Source organism: Lycorma delicatula, chromosome 10 (assembly GCF_047948215.1).
Source record: "Lycorma delicatula isolate Av1 chromosome 10, ASM4794821v1, whole genome shotgun sequence".
Lineage (NCBI taxonomy): Eukaryota > Metazoa > Arthropoda > Insecta > Hemiptera > Fulgoridae > Lycorma > Lycorma delicatula.
Window position 1 is genome coordinate 15728271 of NC_134464.1, and position 23045 is coordinate 15751315.

Sequence of the window (23045 nt, forward strand, 5' to 3'; positions counted from 1 at the left end):
AAAATAGCGAACACTAATTATAATAGTGAATATCAATACAAATTTTATTACAAGGCATATCTTATTATTAGACGGAACAGCTACATACCCAACGTTACAATAGAAAAGGATGTCGACTGCCATAATAAACTCACAATCTGTTACTAAGTAAAAATTAAAACTGAAGTGCTTAATCCTTTCAGAAAACTGATTGAAATATTTAGAAAACATTTGAAAACAAAAAAGGCTCAAGTATAGTTTAGCATAGAGTCCCTTCTAAGGTAACCTTTTTCTGGATACCAAGCTAATTTTTTTCACGGGTAACCTTGAAATGAAGGATAAAGAGAATTTCCAGAGACTTTAGCCAATATAGATGATATTTTTACTGGGTTTTTGACACGTTTGTTTCGATCCTTCTGATACATCTGATCAAAGTTGTTGCTATGACTTGAGTCTGTTGTGGTATTTATTAAAAACCGGTGATCCAGTGGGTACTTCCCACCGGTGTTGAATTCTTACCAAATAAGGCTTTAACAGCATCTGTATCAAAAATGTAAAGCGTTCATCATTTGTCAGTTTTCACCGGATCTTTTTCTGGGTATCTAGTGTTTGATTTAGACGTGCATCCGCCTCATAGAGGGCCTTGTAAAGCGATCGAGGTTTTGTTCTACAAGGCACATATCGAAGAAGTGGAAACAACTGCTGGGCCAAGTACCCTGTAACAAGCAAGCTTTCGCCAAGTTAGGGTTCGTCTTAGTCCTGCTTGCATCCTTTTCAGAACGAGGGGCGTAATCAGTATTTTTGTAATTGCTTGTACATGCGTAAACAATCCAGCAGAGGCTAAGAGATGCAAAGAGTGACAGGAAGACAATCGACCTCGGCTGCCCGTATCTGGCTGCGGGCAATAATCAGATTTATGAGCTTGCCCGACAAAGTAGTAAATATCAGTGAGTAAGCATATAGATTAGCTTAGTTTATTTTATTTACTTAGGAAATTATTAATTAAATATGATAGGGAAATATATAATAAAATATGGTTATGGTTGTTCGATGCGGGTTTGGTGGTCGTGATCACACTTTAATATCTGTGGCGACTTACCAGGCGTTCCTGGATACTCTGTTCTCAGTTGCTCGGGAGGGTGAAGCAGAGATCGGCGTTAGGGTAGGTGAGACAGCCATACCCTGGCGTAAGGGCTATGTATCCCGTTGATAGAGACCGAGTGGTTTCTCGAATGGCACTAAGGGAGGCAACGCGGATTGACCAACTTGACCTAGATATTTTCTATCATCTGCTGCCTGTCATAAGAGACCCGCCTGGCAGGTTGTTCTCGGAGTGCCTAAGCTGGGGTTGCTTTCCGACTTGTTGGAAGGTGGCTTTGGTGAGGGTGCTCTTAAAATCAGGAAAGGATCCGAGTAAGGTCAGTAGTTATCGACCCATCAGCCTCTTGCCAGTAATCGGAAAATTGCTTGAAAGGCTGGTTGCGAAACGGCTCTGGGAAAGCATCAATATGAACTCACTTCTAAATCGAGGCCAGTATGGCTTCATGAAAGGGGTTGGCACCGAGGATTGAATCTTAAATGCTCTTGCCGAGGTGGAAGGTGCCGACTGCAAATACGTTTTGGCAAATTTTATTGACATAGAAGAAGCATGCCCTTCCTTGTGTCCTTTATGAGTTGGAACGCTGCAGAGTTCCCGTAGCCCTGCGGGCCGTAGTAAGTGATTACTTGTCTGATCGCACGGCTCTATTTAAGGATACGCACCTAGTTGTGAAAAAGTCCGTCACCAGGGGAAGCCGTAGGGTTCCATTCTTGATCCCTTGCTGTGGAACCTGGTATTCGACGAATTTTTGGGACTGACATTCCCGGAAGGGGTTACGACCCAGACTTTCGCCGATGACTGTCTCCTGTTAGTTCGTGGTAACTCACGATCGCAGCTAGAAGACCGAACGCAGGCGGCTTTGTCAACTGCAGAGAGCTGGATGGACATTCAAAATTAAAGGATTTCTGTGCCCCACACGAAGTTTATGCTTCTTAAGGGTGTAGACAAATTATCATACAATCGTAACCCTCCTTATTAAGTACAAGGGCTGAGTAATCAGCCGGTTCTACTTCATAAGTACCTACGTGTTTTGTTTGATGAGAAGTTTCTGTTTAGCAAGTAATCTGTATCATGCACAAGCTTAGGAGGATTGCGCGAAAGGATCACGAAAGGATAAATGTCGAGCCGTCATTTGCACATGGTGTACCGAGGTATCTTCGAACGTATGACCACTTACGCAGCGTCCTTTTGGGCGCATAAGTTGGAAAAAAATCGAGCACTTATTCAAAATTTAAGGTGTGCCCAGCGCAGAGCCTTAATTGTATGCACTGGTGTTTTTAAAAAACCTACAACGAGGCTACCACTGTGTTGGGCCCTCCCAATAGAGGTGAATGTTCGTGCGACCATGTGGAAATTGCGAAGAGGCAGGGAGGCTAAGGAATTTGGGATGAGGTTTCGAGCTGGGCTAGTACCAAAGCGGAAACGGTGATTTAAATGCATCGGTTCTAAATTTCGAACAGTTGCCATCTCCCACGTGCGGAGGAGTCTTTACAGCCTCGCGATGGAGGCATGGCAGCAAGTATGGCACGCCACGACTAAGGAAGGTTTTAGTATAAATTTATACAAGACCCGAGAGGATGGTATGACTCTATATCGTTTTAAAGGGCAACGGGAGTCCAAGTGCTCTCCAACCATGTAAATTTAAACCAATATTTGTTTCCTTTCCGCCTGGCAGTTGATGAGCTATGCGTCTGCGGGGAGGTCCAATCAAACGAACACATGATGTTCGACTGTCGAGTACTTGGGGGGGGGGGGGGGGGGGGACAGAACTCAGGCCACCCTGGAACTTAGTGGTGAAGGGGAAAATTGGCCACTCACAAGCGGCGAGTCAATGTGGCGCGAGCCGCATTATCGGACCGTTTGGGAGTTTCTTGATGCAGTTGCTTCGTTCAACCGACATCAGTAGTTTACCTAAGAAAAAGACTCCTACCGCGCTGCTGTAGGAAGCTAATCGAGAGATATGGCTGGCTATCAGCCAGATTAAGGCTCCAAAGGGGCTTTAATGGTAGACAGGTACTTGCTGGCATTCAGCAGCCTAAGTGTGGCAGCGAATTGCTGTCTTTGACTCTGGTTTCTTTTCACTAGCAGAGATTTGCGTTGTATAAATGCTTTTTTTGAGCTGGTGTTAGAGTGAGAGTACCTTTCCTAGTTTCACAATATTGCTGTCTGAGAACCGTTACAATGGTTTTGCACTCTTATTGTTAAGACGATTCATACCATTCTGATGGGGATTCAGAGAATTTTGCGCACGATTTGTTCGAGCACCCGCCTTATCGTGGCGAAAAGTGTGGCAACGACTCCTTGTAGCATGTCACTGTTACGAGCAAAGAGGCCTTACCATTAGTCCTGCATGCGCTCTTCTAGATCGGGGGCCGTAATCTGTAACTATGTGTTGATCTTTGATTTCACACATTTGATCCAGTAGTGGCGAAGAGGTGCAAAGAGTGACAGGAGAATACCAAAGGTCTCCAGCTGCCTGTGGATCGCTGCGGTTAGTCGTTACACTTGTGGGCTTGTGCCCAATATATAATGATGGACAATGATGGTTCAGAAGTAGATATAGGGGTTACCACCCAGGAGATATGAACCCACTCAATGAATAGTTTTTGCAAGCCAGTGGCAGACCAGGCAGCTTTGCTCCGTTGGCCCATGATGTTTTGGCAGAACCAGATGGTTTGTCTTCCTATCTAGCAAATCTAAGTGTACTAGTGCAGCTACCAAGAGAAGATTATTGCCTCGTCTCAAATTCTTCCGAGCGGCTTTTACAGCTCTTGACGAGGATTTTGAAAATCTTGCCTCAAAACCTAAGGAAATAACTGCAGTCCATAAACCGGCCCTGGCCCCCAATGCAGCCGCATAGATATGCTGAGGTTATCAGGGGCAGACATGGAACCAGCCAGTTTTCTTCAGCCGAACGAGAAGTTTTCTTCACGAGTTTTCTTAACGAGTTTTCTTCACGCCGCTTCCCCATCGGCGTGCGGCCCCAACTGCCGATTACCGCAGAACAAGGGCTAGATATAGATATAGATATACTTTCATAACATTCGATCCTCCAAGCGTAATTCCTGGCACTCCTTCGTTCAGGAGCAAAGGAATAGAGACACTTAGGGCATTGTGTATAGGCCCTTGGACATAAGCGCAGGAAGGATGTCCTCTTGTTAACTTTGTCATCCCGCAAGGGTGTGGTAATTGACCGTGTCCTTAATATTTTTTTGAATGATTTGCTCCCGGATGACATTGCTGGGTGACGTGTCAGGCGGGAAGTCGCGATTTTCGAGAGGGAATTTAATCGAGGTACTCGATCGTGGTAGGGTTCCGGCTAAGGCATTGGATTGGTTGGAGGTAGGCGCACTGGCATCGTGTCACGGTTATATTGGTATTGTTTGTGGTTCGATTTGGGACTTCCGCTGGTAGGGGTGGCTGGATTTGGGTCTTCTCCCTTTTTTTTTTTTTTGTCTTCAGTCATTTGAGTGGTTTGATGCAGCTCTCCAAGATTCCCTATCTAGTGCTAGTCGTTTCATTTCAGTATATCCTCCACATCCTATATCCCTAACAATTTGTTTTACATATTACAAACGTGGCCTGCCTACACAATTTTTCCCTTCTACCTATCCTTACAATATTAAAGCGACTATTCCAGGATGCCTTAGTATGTGGCCTATAAGTCTGTCTCTTCTTTTAACTATATTTTTCCAAATGCTTCTTTCTTCATCTATTTGTCGCAATACCTCTTCATTTGTCACTTTATCCACCCATCTAATTTTTAACATTCTCCTATAGCACCACATTTCAAAAGCTTCTAATCTTTTCTTCTCAGATACCCCGATCGTCCAAGTTTCACTTCCATATAAAGCGACACTCCAAACATACACTTTCAAAAATCTTTTCCTGACATTTAAATTAATTTTTGATGTAAACAAATTATATTTCTTACTGAAGGCTCATTTAGCTTGTGCTATTCGGCATTTTATATCCCTCCTGCTTCGTTCATCTTTAGTAATTCTACTTCCCAAATAACAAAATTCTTCTATCTCCATAATCTTTTCTCCTCCTATTTTCACATTCAGTGGTCCATCTTTGTTATTTCTACTACATTTCTTCTACATGTCTTCTCCCTATGGGGTTGGAATGTCTTTGACGAGATAAATTTAATTATTGATAGTCATATATATTGTAGTAGTTGAAGGGGTGCGCCTAACCATTTTAGTGATATATGACAAGTGGGCGGTGGGACACGCAAGCAAGTGGTGTATGGCACTACGCTTTTAGGTTACCTCTACGAGCTAGTAAGGACACTAGTCGGTAAACTGTATCGAGGGTCAGTAGTTGTTTGTGGCACAGATATTTGGTATTATGTTTCAGGGCGACTGAATGGGGGGGGTGGCGGGAGAAATGCCAAGCGAACAAATTACTTACGGAAGCACTGGCGAAGATGTCGATTGTAGAGTCTGGAGAGTCTAATGGAAAACGAAGGCGGGTTAGAAATGAAGAAGTTGTCTGGAAGGGAGTAGAGGATATTTTTGGTTTTCTCCTTCGATGACGAAAGTCAAGCTAGTCAAGCAGGAAAGTCCATTTTGGTACCAAAATGTAGTCTGATTAGTGATTTCGTTAAGGCTTTAGGTAGAGCCGGTAATTCTGTCCCTGTATGGCACAATTAGAGAAACAATATGAGCAGTTATTGGCATTTGTTTAAGGCCTTCAAAGTGCCTCTGCAACGGTTTGTAGACGAGTAATACCGAGGGTTAATGAGTGTAAGGCAATGTTCTCTGCTTTATGAATGGGTGTGTAGCTCTTGCCTCTAAGCCAACTGAAGTCAAGGAGGTTATAATTAAAAAGCAGTTTCCGATGCGGTACCACCGCCTGTGTCTATCAGGTTGGAGCCGAAACGCTACGTTGATGTGCTTAAAGCCAAGCGGGAAGCCAGCTTAGCTCGCAAGCAGCCAGAATTAATCTTCCTAAACAAGAAGGAGGACTCCACAAACAATAAAACAATAAACAATTCAACATCAAAGGATACAACAATTAATGAAATTAAAGAGGAATTTCAGACTGCCCTTCAAGGTAAGAAGTCAAATTTGAAAATTAGGAATAAAAAGGATACTAGGAAAGGTCTGATTGTCATAGCGGATGACAAAGAGATAGTTAGAGTCATTTCAGAGTCAGTCGTCAGTAAAAAGATGAAGGTAGATCAGCAAAGCAAAAGGAGGACTCGAATCATTGGCTAAGATCGTCGCCTGTAGATCGTGTCCAAGGAGGTCGTCGTGTTCCTCATAGAGGAACAAAACACCGACTTAGATGACGCGACATTCAAATCTGAGTGCAGGTTTTTGTTCAAAACCGGTAGACCTGATGCCCAAAGGTATGACGGTATGTTCGAAGAGTGGGCCTATTCTGTTTAACAAATTTATTGCTGAGGATAGTTGTTTGTGGATTTCTCTTCTTGTAGAGTCAAGGTGCACATTGGTGTTCACAGATGATTTAAGGTTGTAAATTTAGTCATAGGGCTAAATTCTGTCAATATGCTTCACTCTGTGCACATTGCGGTGACTACGGTCATAAGCGTCAAGAGTGATCTAAATTGTCTGAGACTCCTACTCTTGTACACTGGAGAAAGTTGCGCAAGGATTACAAGCACTCGGTCGATAGTAAGAACTGTGTTGTTTGAGAACACTTGAGATGAATCTTAATTCACTGCACGGTTAAGTTTCAACAAATAAATTTTCAAGGTGCTTACGTTGCTCAGATCAAGTTATACGTTTTTATTATTTAACTGTTAAAAGGAGCTTCCTCGTTATAATTCTTCTGCAACATCCATATATGGTAATGGGAGATTTTTTTTTTTTTAAGTGGTAGAGAAACCCCATTTACGGGCGCCTAGGCAGTTTCGGGCTCGTTAACAGGTTCCGCAAGATGTTATTAAGTGCGTATGTATACCGACTAAACCTCCAACCCGGCTTCTCACCTTTCCTGAAACATCTTAAGGAAGGAAGGAATATACGCCCTCACATACAGCTATACACCAATCATGCACAGAAACGTAATTGAATAAATTAATGTTTAAAAAAACTATAATAGCCGCCAATTTGTAATTTTCAAAGGTAAAATATGCAAACTTGTCTATTTTATAGAACATGTTGTTGGATATACGTTTACCAAATTTCATTTCGTTCTTATGATAAAATTTTTACTGTAAAAAACAAAATAGGGATCATTGGAAAATGAAGCCGGATAGAGTATATGAACTTTTTGTTTAGGTTGGTGTGGATGTCGATATCGATATTGATGTCGATATGGATGCGAATATCGATGTCGATTTCATCTTTGATATTTATGTTGATGTTGATGACGCTGAGTAGACGTTGGTGTTGATGTTGCTCTATGACGATGTCGGTGTGGATTTTAATTTTGATATTAATGCTAGTGTTGGTGTTGGTGTTGATGTTGATGTTGATGTTGATCTATAACGATGTCGATATCGATGATGATGATGATGATAGCCTGCTAAGTTCGGCCTACACCTTACGGGACACTCCAAAAATATATACCTTCAAATGTTGAAAGTCGTACTGCTTGACGCTATCACATACTGAGAATTTACGTCATAGAACCTTATGACGTATCGCGAACATAAAACCATTAAAACTATAAACCAACTTGTTACGATTTTATAGTGTCGTAACAAAACTATCGTTTTGTTGGAATTTTTTTTTTTTAGCGCAGTGGTAGCCGAGACTCTATCATTCGGAGGTTTCGGGTTTAAATCCCGGTCAAGCAGGCATTCTTCACATGTTACAAAATTCATTATCATCTATCGGTAACTTAAAAGTAGCCTGTTATTACCGTTCAAAAAAAGTTAATTGGAAACTTTTAATGCAAAGTTCTACGGAAAAAACCGGTTATCGCTTGGTTTGAATACTTATAATAAAGAAATGCATTTTATGAAAGTTATAGCCATGTTCAATAATCTTATAGAAAACGTTGACAAGAAACAAAACAAAATCGATATAGAATTCAACAAATTTACGGTAAGTAGGAGTAGGAGTATGTTACAATAAAAACAACTTTCTTTCAAAACAATACAGAAGAGAGACCCGAGAAAGCATTGAAAAGTAACAATTTTTATACGCTTTATTTAACTTGCTCTGTGCACTGTGTCGCACGGCAGGATGATTAGATATTTATCAACAATATTTAACCTACTTCCAGATGAGATAGCAGGCTAAAATTTTGCACGCATGGCTGTCTACAACAATACATTATTATTTCATAAAAAATCTATTTTCATAGCAAATTTGTTGTTTGAAAATAACGGAAAATGTTTATAAATAACAACCGCGCAAGCGTACGAAATACTTCGACGTAGGTGCCGGTCAGCAGTAGCTTTCTGCTACGAAAGAAAACAAACAGACATGTAATGTGGTACTATCTAGTGAGATATATCAGAACTTTTACAGTCGCCATTTAAAGACTAGTGTACCGAATAAAATTTGAAATAAAACCCAACAAATTTCGAAATCAATTTTTGTATGTTTTTCATTTTGCTGCATTATATTCAGAAGAAATCCATTTACCGTTATGTAAAACAGTGTAGAGATACGGAATCATTTATACAATATGTTTAAAAGTAATAAATTAACACATTTTGCGGAGATTGTGCCCGAAAAGTGACATAATACACTGTCTAATTGTGACAGTAATTTTTTTTTTTTAGTCTAATTGAGACTAAAAATTGTAAAATAAAAAAGATTAAGAAAAATTTTAAAGTATGCTTTTATTTAAATAATGAAGAAATTACAAAAATGTACCGAAATTTCAGTATTTGGAAATTACCGAATTAAAGCATAAATTGTTGGGAAAATTTTCCAGTACAAATATATTTAAAGAATCATTAAAAAAAAGGAAAAAATAATTTCCCTTTCATATTAAATCAAGAATAAATGTTTGTAATAAACTCTTTTATTAAATTCAAATAACATTTCACATATATCGATAACGATGATCTGTAAATCTGCTTTCTATTCACGGTAGCGAATCTACCTTTACATTAACATTTATTTATTACATTTCTCAGATACATTTAATTATAATAATGCGCATTGAATTAACATATTAACTAAATTCTTTTAAATTTTATTTAACGAATAATAAAAGCATGGGGTGTCCTTTATTGTTTTACGTACATTAATTATACTTTACTGTCACGTCATTGATAATTTGTTATATAAAGTTTTTTTATTATTCTTATTATTCGTGACAATAATTACCAAATAGTGATATTTCGGTACTTTTTTGTAATTTTTTCATTAGTTAAATAAAAGCTTATTTCAGTTTTGTTTATTCTAAAATAGTTAAAATACAGCCATTACTAACTCTAGGAAATGGACTATTCTCAAAAACGTTAAAGATTAAAAAAATTGAATCGGTCAAAAGAGTAGGTATTTATAAAAATAATAACTACAATTTAGAATAGTAGAATGAACTAAATGAAAAACTAAAACTGCAATAAAGGAGCGTTTGACGTATAGATAAGATCAGAGAAATTAGTTCAATATTGCCTGGAAATTGGTCAATTTTGTTATTTAACATTAGAGAAATTTATTAATTGCTTTATTTTTATCGATTTGTGAAACGTACAATTAAATTATTTTAGACATAGGGTAAACGCTACTGTACCACTCTTTATAAGGATTATTTCTATAAAACAGCATAAGTAGAATCAATGTCATATTTTTTTGTAAGATAAACTAAGTCCCTTTATACAACATACTAATGACGACATGATGAAAAATTAAATTAAAATAAGCAATTTGAACAGACAATTTTATCAAATAATACAACGTAATCTTGTATGAAATTATTTACATGATTTTAAATTATTTATGCAGTATATAAATAAATAAATAATGACGTTATTAACTAACAACAATAACATAAAAATTTAAAAAAAAAAAATTGCTAATAATAAAATCTATTGAATAATTTAGATACAACTAAAACACGCTTGTATCATCATGTTTCTCAATAATTCATATTTCGTTAAAATTTACAAGCAGAACAAAACACGGTAATATAAATCTTTTATTATTATTAATTTGAAGATAGTTTTTTAAAGTAGTATGCTATCATTTCCTCTGTCCCTTTCATCGAGTAGAAGCGTATAAACAACAAATGGTAGTGGTGTAGTTTTAAAATCATCTTTGTATATTTAGTTCTTTTTTTTAATATATTTATTTTTCAGATCGGTGCAAATGTTATTTTCTCCGCGTGAGTATAAATGAGTAACAGTAAAGAACGGGGCGGTATGCCATTCACAAAATATCATACATTTTTATTCACCTATTTAACATATTTTATACAGAAACATAAATATAGATTTTACGTTTCCATATTCTGTGTACCGGTAATTAATTAAAGTATTTTATTCAGTATCGCTAACATATATCTTGTATTAACTTAACCGGGAAAAAACATTAAAAGGTTAAATGAATAATGAGATAGATTGTAACAGAAGTACCAGTATTACAATAAATGGTCTTCTAAAGAATCTGTTCTTTTGTATAAAGGGAGCTACAATCATGTCGCATTAATTTTTCACCTACGCAAAAGAACATAACTCATACGTTAACTTTAATAAACATGCGCATGCGTAATGCGTATGCGCATGCGTAAATGAGAGAGCTGTAGGTAAAGTCGCCCAGCCTGCTATTGTTCTTATAACGGTAGGTCAAGTGCACAAAATTATGGTACAGCATTGTATTACTCCTTCTGACCTAATCGCTTTGGAATGTTACAAGTCAAAAAATCCATTCAGAAATACGGAGTCATTGCGCTTCAATTCATGCATATTTAACAACCCACAATGTTCATGCAATTAAAAACAAACTTTACAACACAAATTTCTACGTTTTCATTTAGGTTATACGTTACGCTAATATTTGCAATTTAATAATTATTAATATGAAAATATCTGCATACAGTGTACATAAGTTATTAACATAATGTATAGGTTTAAAACAAAATACAACAAAAAAATTACCCCAAATATATATAAATAATCTCCCAACCAAAAAAAAAGAGAAAAAACTAATATTAAAAACTGCCCTACAGATATTTAACTAAAACTATATCGAACATTAGAGTTTTTGTTTCATTTTTCGTTGATTTCCAAGACCGGATAAAATATTTTTAGTAAAAATAATAATTCTGTATGATAGGATACATTTTGGCTACTTAACTTGGTTATTTTGTAGAACAGAAAATCAAAAACAGCTGAATAACATTAAGCATAACATATAGTACATTCATGTATTATAACTCACATTGCCTTTCCTTCTATCATCTTACAATAAGCCAGGCAGGCAGCCGTCTTCAGCTACTATACGCCACTCCTCCGCGAAGGAAGTGCATTGAACCCTCTACAAAACTAGGATTCCAAGACGCGTATTCCTGCTAGAAAGAAAGGCACTAGCATCGAAAGGCCTTCAGTAGTCGGACTAAATGCGAATCGCATCGAGGGGGGAAACAATATTTTTCAAATTTCAAGAGGAATAACCCGATTAAAATCTTTTCCACAACCACTATCTACAATGGATCGCAATCCAAAACATCGCTCATTTAAAAAAAAAACTAATAAGTAAATATACAACCGCCAATATAAAGATTACCCGCCATATTAATAGAAAGACCGAGCGGCAACGGGCTGATATTTAATATCTGCAATAAATAAGAAGATTAAACATCGCCCGACATCTTTGCGTTCCGTTTCGTTCATGTATTATTAAATAATTAACATGGACTTTAATAAAATCTTTATTTTACAATTTCTATTCCAAACATATACGTAGCGATCTGTTCAAATTGTTTAGAATAAGCAACAACACCATGCCTCGATGAGATGACGATGATGTGTAATCTTGTACAGACTCAGCACATCCTTCTTGAGATAAGTGGCTAATTGACCAGTACTCCAGAAGTACATAGGTATCCGATGTCTAGCATTAAAATCAGTAAAACGTAACTTACCTTTACTAGGATTCTACCTTTACTAGGTTCTGAGGTTTAACCTTAGAACCTTCGACTTAAAAATCTGCTGTTTAGAACAGCTGATTTGCGAAGACGATTTTACCATGACACCGACTCAATGATTTTATATTTGTTTCTTTCTTTCCCATGAAAAAGGATGGTGCGGGGGTATCTTTGTTCGTTTGATGTATGTGCTCACATTTTTATTTTAGCTGCTATTGGCGCGGAGCGGATCACCTCTCTCTTTTTCTGTTTAGCCTCCGTAAGGTATTACTTCAAAGAATGAATAAGGATGATATATATGAATTTAAATGAAGGGAATTTAAATTACAGTGTTAGATCGATCATTCCTGAAATGTGTAGTTAATTGAAACCCAACCACCAAAGAACACCGATATCCACGATTTAGCATTCAAATCCGTATACAAGTAACCTTTACTAGGATTTGAATCTTAGAACTCTCAACTCCTAAATCGGCTGACTTGCGATGACGAGTTAACCACTAGACCAGTCCGGTGGGCTAGAGCTCGGACCACCTTGCTGCGTGTAGCACACGAACTATTCATCCGTTCGAACGATTTATATTTCTCTATACGAACGATTTATCTGAAATTATATTTCTTTATTTTGGGGGATAAAAAAGGAAAGCATTGGGGGTTAGAACTGTGTTAAGAAATCACAACTCAACAAAACAGCTAAAAATGTTCAGAATTTTGAAAATCTTCGTTGTAAAAGTTTTTGTTGATATTACGCTAAATTTATGAACGTTATTTAGTTACAATTGGTAAAAATATTTAACAAAATCATGTGTAATTAAACATTAGCCATGTAAAATTTTCGAGGCAGGCCTAATAAGCCCGCTTTTTTTCTAGTATTTTATAATTAATTTTGTATTTTGTGGTTCATTCTGATCAAGATTTTACCAGTAGGTTTTCCCTAGATTCATCCAGACAAATCTTACAAGAATTTTTTTCATTCTTTCTATCTATTATAGTACTAGTATTCTATTATAGTACTCTATTATAGTATCTATTATACTACTGTTATTAATAATATTTAAAGTAACAAACACTATACTAATCATTTTTCACACGATTAAGTATTAGTTGAATTGCTAAAAATAAAATATTTACTGGTTACATTACGCCTGCTGTATAATAGAATAATTCAAATTCAAATTCTTTTATTTCTTTCACTTTACAAAATTAATAATTAACGGAGAAATCCTAATACTAATTATAATTGTACTCAATATTAACATTGTTTTATAATACAATTTAATATTCATTACTTAACTTAATCATACTTAATTTAACAATTTTTCTTGCTTAATTAACACTTAACGCAAAAAAAAAATTGAGATAATGCTGTAATTTCAAAATGAATAATACTTAGGAAAATGTTTTTTTTTTAAATAAATCCTTCAGAGATAGTAGAATAAAAGAAGTTAAAAAATCAACTTCAAAAAGAATAATCTTGTTAAAAAAAATTATTCGTTTCAACAACTATATTATTTTTAACGCTTAAGGCGTTTTATATACACATTTCATATTAAAATGAAATACACGATCAAATAACAGAAAATCACATTTAAAGAAATAAAAAAAGAGGTAAAGTCTGGGTCTACATACCACGCCTTAAAACAACTATTGTTGTATTATTAAAATTAAAAAATAATGAGGTAATCTAGTAGGATTTATAATAAATGAACTGTATCTCACACCTTACATCAAGCCAATATATATAGAAAAAAAATCGTTACGAAATATTAAAACACAAATTAAGAGACCCTTTATAAAAATGTTTAGAAATAAAAAATTAGTCGAGTTTTATAATTTAAGATTATCAATAAATATACAGACAGCAGAAAACAACGTGTGAAAAATATCTATTACCTCTATTACTTTTGTTCACAAGTCGTGTTTTATCCATTAATTAATTTATTATCGGTTACTCTTACAGTAAAAAACAATTAAAGTGTATATAATAATAAAGTATATTAATTAAAAGTATAAAAAAGATATATTAATTAATTATTAGACGCTAGTATAATATAATTCTAAAACATAAGAGAATTAAATTATTAAAAAAATTAAAGTGAGATTACAAAACAAGGAGATAGATAATTGTTATAATTATTTAGACATCGTAATAATTAAGATAAATTTGTAAAACCTATAATAGACACAATAAAAAATAAGAATAATATTTTTTAAAAAAACTTCATAATAGTACATCATCTCTATATAGACCTGAAACACAAATTGCAATCAATACATTTAATAATACTATTTATATATATATATATATTTATATATATATATAAAGCGACAGAGAGAGAGAGAGAGAAAGAAGAAAGCTAGCACATCACTTTACCGGCTAAGGTCGTTAAAAATAAAAATCTGACATCACATGAGTGACTTCCTTCTACTCCTATTAAATTTACACGTGTTTTTAAAATGAAAAGTACATTAAATTTAATTTCATTAAAAACTTATATGTTTTCATTTTTTTTTTTTTTGTTACTGAATTATTAACTGAAAAAACCTAACATATTCTTAATATATATTCTGTATATATATACAATATATTTAAATTAAAAAAAAACCCTTAAAAAAAGGAGATGAAGTCGGATTTGAACCGATGTACCTTAACACTATGATCCAAATATTTTATTAATTAAACTTTTATTTTGTTACAACATTGAAACCAATGCAAATGAGTACTACTTATGACATATCGTTAAAAAGCTCTCAATGAGGGCTTATTACTACAGTTAAGAAAAAGTCCAAAATCCAAATATTTTTGGATTTGGGCTTTTTTGGATACTTTTGGTTCAGTGGATTGCAATCAAAAGGGGTGGTGCACAACTAGATGTTACAACAGTCCTAAATCCAAAATTTCAGAATCCTACGGCTAATCGTTTATTAGTTATGCCAGATACGTACGTACGTTCAGACGTCACGCCGAAACTAGTCAAAATGGATTCAGAGATGGTCAAAATGTATGTTTTCGTTGAAATTTGAAAATCAAAATTGTTTCTGATCACAATACTTCCTTTACTTCGTGCAAGGAAATAAAAATGTAAAATCGTAAAAAATTTTAATTTTTTTTTTAATAAAAAATTCAGTAAAAATTAAGAAAGTAAAACGAAGTTGTAAATAAAAAAAAATCCTACCAAATTTTAAAAATAGCCTTAAAAAATCATTATATGTAGTTGCATAATTTTGTCGTATTAAAAAGACTTAATAACACTAATATTCACGAAAATTAATTTTATAAAAGTTTAGATCAAGAAAACTAAAAAAAAATTTTCCGAACTTTTTTAAAATTTGGGAGCCCAAATATCAAGAGGAAAAAATTTGCAAATATCAAATAACATTTTTACTTCCTTGTACAAAGTAAAGGAAGTATTGTTATGGCGAAAAATTTCGGTTTTCAGATTTCAACGGAAATATCAGTTTTGACCATCCCTGAATCCACTCAGACTAATTTCAGCGTGACGTCTGTACGTACGTATGTATCTCGCATAATTCAAAAACGATTAGCCGTAGGATGTTGAAATTTTGGATTTAGGACGGTTGTAACATCTAGTTGTGCACCTCCTCTTTTGATTGCAATTGACTGGACCAAAAATGTCTGAAAAAGACTAAAATCCAAACGTTTTGATTTTGGACTTTTTCTTAATTGCAGTAATAAGCCGTCATTGAAAGCTCTTCAACGATATATCATAAGTGGTACTACTTTTCGTTGGTCCGAGAGTTATAGAGAAATAAAATTTTAAGTAATGAAATATTTTCATTAAAAGAAGAAGGGCACATCGGTTCGAATTCGACTTCAATCCTTTTTTTTATTCATTTAAATATATTAATTTATTAATAATTATTAACCTGATTGTGAAAAAAGTTTTACCATAAATAGTAATTCAATAAAAAATTCAACAAAAAAAAAAAATATGAAAAAAATGAGAAGTTATTAGTGAAATGAAATTTTATGTACTTTTAAAATGTGTACATGTAATTTGATATCCGTACAAGGAAGTTATGTAGTATCCACATAGATTTTTTTTTTGTTTTACGGGCTTTCTTACGCTATTGGGAAAATTTAGGAAAATGTATTTTTTAAAAAAGGGATCCCTTACAAAAAAAGAAATTAATTTAAAAGAGAATTGTTTAAAAATATTGAAAAAATAGTTATCATTTTAGATCTGGGATATAAGATAAATAATAAAGCTACTTTAATTTTAATAGCTCTTTAAGTGATCAAAAATTTAAAAAGAAACTGATAAAACAGGATTTATATTTTTAAGAAGGTGGGAGATAAATTTTAAGAAAAAATGTTCTAAACATATTCATTTACAGGTTAAACCTCATAAATTTGCTTAAGTATACATTTTCATCTTAACGTATCACCCCTTTCAATAGAGACTAAAATAAGAAAAACAAATTTTTCAGAAAAACGTTTCTGAATTTTTGATCCGGGTTTATAATTAAGAAAAAATATAGGCTTTTCTTAATAGCTCTATATTTGAAGTATAAACTTCCAAGAAATGTTTGAAAACTTTTTAAACCAAAAAGAGATAGAGTTAAAGAACATATTTTTATTTTATTTTACTTTAATTTCGTAAGAAGAAAATATTTTAATTTAATGAGGTGGGAGATTTTATGAAAAAAAAATTTCGGTTATTAAATATGCAAATTGTAGATAAAAAATTTACTTAAAAAAAACTGTTATGTAAAATGACTCAAAAGAAACCCGAAATCGGGTTTTTTCAGCCCCTTAACGAATTCTGAATGAAATTAATATGATCAATTCCCCATATATGAAAATATTTGAACCAAATTTGAAGAAAATCGGTTCACTCAATCCTGAGATATAAGGCCAAAAGCAATGCAACACAACACACATATATGTACATACATAAATCTTTTGGTAAATACATTTTTTTTTTTTGTTTAGATAAAGTAGTTGCGTCTCCAAAACGTAAAAATTTCGATAAAAAATCCTAAACAAAATTTTTGAGATGATAATTAAAATTTCCTCTTTAATAAAGCTATTCTAGTTGTATTCGCCGGGTAAGTAATAGAAAAAACATCCGTTTAGATCAGAATATAGATTAAATTATGTTTCATATTATTTTTAGGAATAAACAAAATAATCGATAAAATTAATAAAAAAGTTTTTATTTTTTATTAAAAATTTAAGCAATAATAAGACAGAAATTGCTTATTGTAATGTTTTGGTTTGGTGTCTAATACTACAAATTTATTTTTCTAATAATACTTTCTAATATACTTTCTAATATTTTTCTAATATACTTTTACCGATCTTCGTGATGAAGTGTCTGACTTTCATCCGAAATTCTGACTTCGAGTCTTTCTGAAACGGCATCTTTCACAAGTTAAAAATAACTAATCTATCGTCATCAACCTTCATTTGTTGTGTTTTCTCTCCTTCAAGTTAATTACAATCAAAATTTATTCATTGTTCGAAGGGAACAGATTATAGATACTTAACAGTGTTACAAAAAAGATACCCTAGTACTAAATGAGTCAATCAAAATATTCTTTTTTCTTCTTTTAAAGACGTATAGAATTTTATTCCCTTTAAATTAATGTTTGCTTCATACGATCCCCTCCTGTAGATAAACTTCTCAAACATTCTCTTACTTTGCTATCACTGAATTTTTCTGATTTTTAGATTCAATGGGTGTAGACCGAAAATTCCCCGGTCTGTGCTGAAAGTGGGAGGATTAACCTAATCAATTCTCTTAAGTGTATCTAGTGGCGAGAGCTGCCTGTGTATCTATCAGAGACTCCCACTTCTTGTCGATTGGCCGCACACATTTATTAACCAAACGGATGAAGTACTAACGTTAAAGCATGGGGGCTGTTAATCTCTACTAAAATACAATACATCGTTTATAAAAAAAAAAAGATAATTTTTTTTTTTACAAATATATTAATAATCGCGGTCTTGCCGAAAACGGCTATTAGACTATTACAAAAAATAATTTCTCAAATATGGTACCGCTGATATATTAATGAATAAATTAACAATTAATAGAATCCACGTTACCAGCACGTTGATGTGTTCTCTAGGTCTTTCGGCTTACTTGGAATCCATCATCAGGAGTTAAATTAATGCATTTAACGTAAAAAGTTTAAAAAAATCATAGTTAGCATTGAAAAGTCATGACTGTCTGGTCCTACTAGTATACTCAAAAGTATGTATACTAGTAGGACCAGACAGTCATGAATTTTTAAATTTTAATCTTAACTGTTTTTAATGCATAACTTTAACTTTTAACTTTAAACGCATTAATTTTAATTCCTGATGATGGTTTCCAAGTAAGCCGAAAAATCTAGAGAACACATCAACGTGCTGGTAAGGTGGATTATATTAATTGTTAATTTATTTATAAAAAAAAAGGTCTAGTAACAGTTACCTGTTTAAATCGAAAAAGTAATAATTATATTATCTAGTACAATTAAAAAAATGGTATATTCTGACAAAATTAATAAGTAAGACATATTTTCAGAAGTTTTTTTTTAGTACATTTTGTAAGAGCATATGAAGTAAGATTTTTATTTTTACATAAATATCTTCAAGAAAACTTAATTAAAATTTATGGTTAATTTTAATTAATCATAATTTAACTAAAATTAATTATCGGTTAAATAGCCATAATAACGGTTAAAAATACGTTTTCTTATACATATAGGAAAGGCAATATTGCCGTTAATATTATTCTTTTTCCTGTTTAGCCTCCGAGAATTACCGCTCAGGTATTACTTCAGGGGATGAATGAGGATGATATGTATGAGTGTAAATGAAGTGTAGTCTTGTACAGTCTCAGTTTCACCATTCCTGAGATGTGTGGTTAATTGAAACCCAATCACCAAAGAACACCGGTATACACGATCTAGTATTCAAATCCGTATAAAAGTAACTTGCCTTTACTAGGATTTGAACTCTCGACTTCGAAATCAGCCGATTTAGGAAGACGCGTTCACAACCAGACCAACCCGGTGGGTTTGTCGTTAATAGTTAGAAGTTTACTTAGCCAACCGGGGCTGGTCTAGCGGTTAACTCGTCGTCGCAAATCAGTTGTTTAACAGCTGATTTTCGAAGTGGAAGGTTCTGAGATTCGAATGTTAGTTAAAGCTAGTTTATACGATTTGTCCAGTAGACAGAGGATACCGGTGTAATTTGGTGGTTGGGGCTCAATTAATCACACGTCGCAGGAATGTTCGGCCTGAGTCTGTACAAGATTACATCTCATTTATATGTCATATATATTATCCTCATCTCATTGGAACGTTGGGGGGAAGTTACTTATTGTTCACTAGTTAAACAGATTACTATTATCTGAAAGGTAATTACCGAAGGCTAAACAGGAAAAAGAAAGAAGTTAAACAGATTGCAACGTACCATTAGAAAATAATAAATACAGTTGTATAGTTTTCGTTTTTTTTTATTAACATACTCTCTTGAATGAAGTAGTTAAATTAGTTGAAGATAATGAGAAAAAGATTTAAAATGTAGTCTACAAAGGTCACTCTTTGCTTGTTTCTTTTAGTTTTCTTTCTTTAAATCAAATTTTAAAAATTAAATTGCATAATATAAAAAAATATGATATGAGAATAGAATATCAGTGATATTTAACAATGTAATGAAGCGAATTATAAAAACCTCAAACATTCGACCGCTATGGCATTCGTAAAATACATTAAAAATAAATTGTTTGCCGTTTATTTAATAAATTCGTCTGAACATATACGTATCAGTGTTTTAATAACATATGTAGTTCGATTTGACAGAATTCACCTCAATTAATAAAAAAAGAAAAATAATATATCTAACCAAAATAAATTACAAAACTATGATACTATTTCATATAGCTAATAGTAATAAATAAATCAATAATTTTAATTGAAATTTTACTGTAATAATTTTAATGCACAATTTGTCCAAGTAAGTACTATCATTTTTAAAGGTGAATAAATGCCACCTTTTGGTTTTGTTTAAAATTACTAACCCAACATAATTATATAATTAAAGCAATAATTTGTATTATCGTTAGGTTATTATATCAATATGTACTATTTATGTTCCAAATAGTCATAATTACGTGAAAATTGTCGACTAATAAAAATGATTTAATACGAATATTTTACGACAATTAGGTTCATTATCATAATCAGATATTAAAAAATATCTTAGGAAGTAAAATAATTTGAATAAAACGAAATAATGTATTATTCTAACAATAAAAACAATTTTTTTTATAGTAGTATGATTTATCTGCTGAAAAAGAACGGATACATCTATATGGTAAGTTCAGTTATCTGTTACAACATTTTTTTATTGTAAGAAATATTTACATCATCCAAGCTAAGAAGGAGGACGTTAAGACGCCAGACTAGTTCTGTATTACGCAAATACAAATAAACCGTCAAAATAATGGACGAGACGTGATGCGATCAATATATATTGTTAGAAAGGTATTTTTATCTAACACAAATCGAATGATATATACATTTTTTTAAATAAATTTCGAAAATAAAAATATATTGTAAATTTTCACTTTAATATAATTAACGGTAAAATTACATCTCTCATTATTAAACCTACGAGATAGACATGCATATTTCCAATTCCTAGTTATACATAAATCTATTTAGAATTTAATCTTTATTCTCGACCTGTTTCTATGCTTGATTAGGTTTTTGTTTTTTTTGTGATTGATAAGACTATTCTTTTTACTTTACCGTCTAGCGCTATAACTATAACTGTAAAAGAGAAAGTATTATAATCGGTCCAGTTTGGGTGTCCAGTTTTCACCCGATCTTGACGTTTTGACACCTAAGGAACCTAAAACACCGGATGTAAATTTTCCGGATGTTTGTATGTACGTGTGTGTTCGGTGTCAAACACCTTATATCTCCAGAACTGCTGGACCGATTTCGAACAAACTTTGTCAGATTACTTCTGTATAAGATACATTGATGCCATTAAATTTTCAACCAAGAAGATCGACAGGGTGAGACTGTAAAGCAAGGTCACCCTCAGTATCTCGAGATTTCACCTAATTAAGGTCTTATTTTTCTTAGGCACATTTGTTAATTAAAAAATAATAACATTTGCAAAAAACGTTTTGAAAATCGCACCACCACCCCAAAAAATGCTCTAAACTAGTGCCTTCTTTCTTTTTCCTGTTTAGCCTCCGGTAACTACCTTTTAGATAATACTTCAGAGGATGAATGAGGATGATATGTATGAGTGTGAATGAAGTGTAGTCTTGTACATTCTCAGTTCGACCATACCTGAGATGTGTGGTTAATTGAAACCCAACCACTAAAGAACACCGGTATCCACGATCTAGTATTCAAAACTAGTGCCTAAGTGAGTATATTACGTCAATAGTACCTCCTGCCACCACAAGGAACGCTTGTGTAGCACTGAAGTACAATTGCTGTAGTCATCTACTACGTTTAAATAAAATTAACATTTTAAATTAAGATGTGTGTGTGAGCCGTTCATCAGAAAAAGCCGCGTGACGGGAAAGTCCTACAACTACGTTGTCAGCCTGCCTCCGTGGTACGAGTGGTAGCATCTCGGTCTTTCATCCGGAGGTCCCGGGTTGGAATCCCGGTCAGGCATAAACAAATTTTCACACACGTTACAAATCATTCATCTCCTCCTCTGAAGAAATACCTAACTGTGGACCCGGAGGTAAAAAAAAAGACTACGTTGTCATTTTTTTTTTTGTTTTCTTTGCTTTTTATGTTTTGAACTTCATCAGTGTTTCTTGGACTCATATTTATTTATAATTATTAATGTTTATTATATATTTATATATATCGCATAAGATACGTATACATATGTTTACAAATACATTTTTTTAGGGATTTTAATGGAACCCCTATCAGCATGTCATTTTTTTTTGTATTCAAAATATTTATTGCCACCGATTGTAAATTAAATATTGCGCAAAAAACATTCTTGACCAGAATAATCCAATTAACAATATCATACAAATACCCAACTAAAAACTGAATAAGAGAAATACCAGAAATATGTTAAAATGTCAAAATTTTCATCAAAATTAAAAAAGTTTGATTTTTTGGAATTTCAATAATGCAATTAAATTTTGCTCAGTCAATAAAATAATTAACAAGGAAGTTTTTATCCATTAATATTGAGACAAACCGATATAACCTTTTTTGGACAATCCATTAACCAACCGATAATCATTTATGTATATTTAAGTAAAATAAATGTAATGGTTATAGGTGATTTGACATCAGAATAAAAAACACAGTAATTTTTTCAAAGACTAACTAGCATATCATTCAGGCTTATTTTGGAAAGTGACAAATGGAATAATTTCTTTACCTTATTCACTGAACCAGTACTATTATATATACCATAAAATGCTCGTTGAAATGCAGATAATATTCAGCTTATATGTGACACTTCCATTCTGCACTTCCCAGGAGTTGATTGTATAATGAACATCATTATTCTCAAAATAATTTATATAAGGAACAGCCACAAAAAAAAACTGATACAAATAGACGTTTTCTTTCTTTTTCCTGTTTAGCCTCCGGGAATTACCGTTCAGGTATTACTTCAGAGGATGGTATGTACGAGTAAATGAAGCCTAGTCTTGTACAGTCTCAGTTCCATCATTCCTGAGATGCGTGATTAATTGAAACCCAACCACCAAAGAACACCGGCATCCACATCTAGTATTCACGTCCGTATAAAATTAACTGCCTTTACTAGGCCTTGAACGCTGGAATTCTTGACTTCCAAATCAGCTGATCTGGGAAAAATCGGTCACCACTAGACCAACCCGGTGGGTTGATAATAATAGAATACAAACTATCTGTTTTACACCATTAAAGCAACAACGTTCATATAACAATTAAACACA

At 33.4% G+C, this 23045-nt stretch overlaps 1 protein-coding gene across 1 annotated transcript in view; it reads right to left on the reverse strand.

Annotated features, from left to right (window-relative positions):
* LOC142331365 (odorant receptor 56a-like) overlaps positions 1-23045 on the reverse strand; it is a 309107-nt gene that overhangs the window by 248110 nt on the left and 37952 nt on the right. The window lies entirely within an intron of this gene.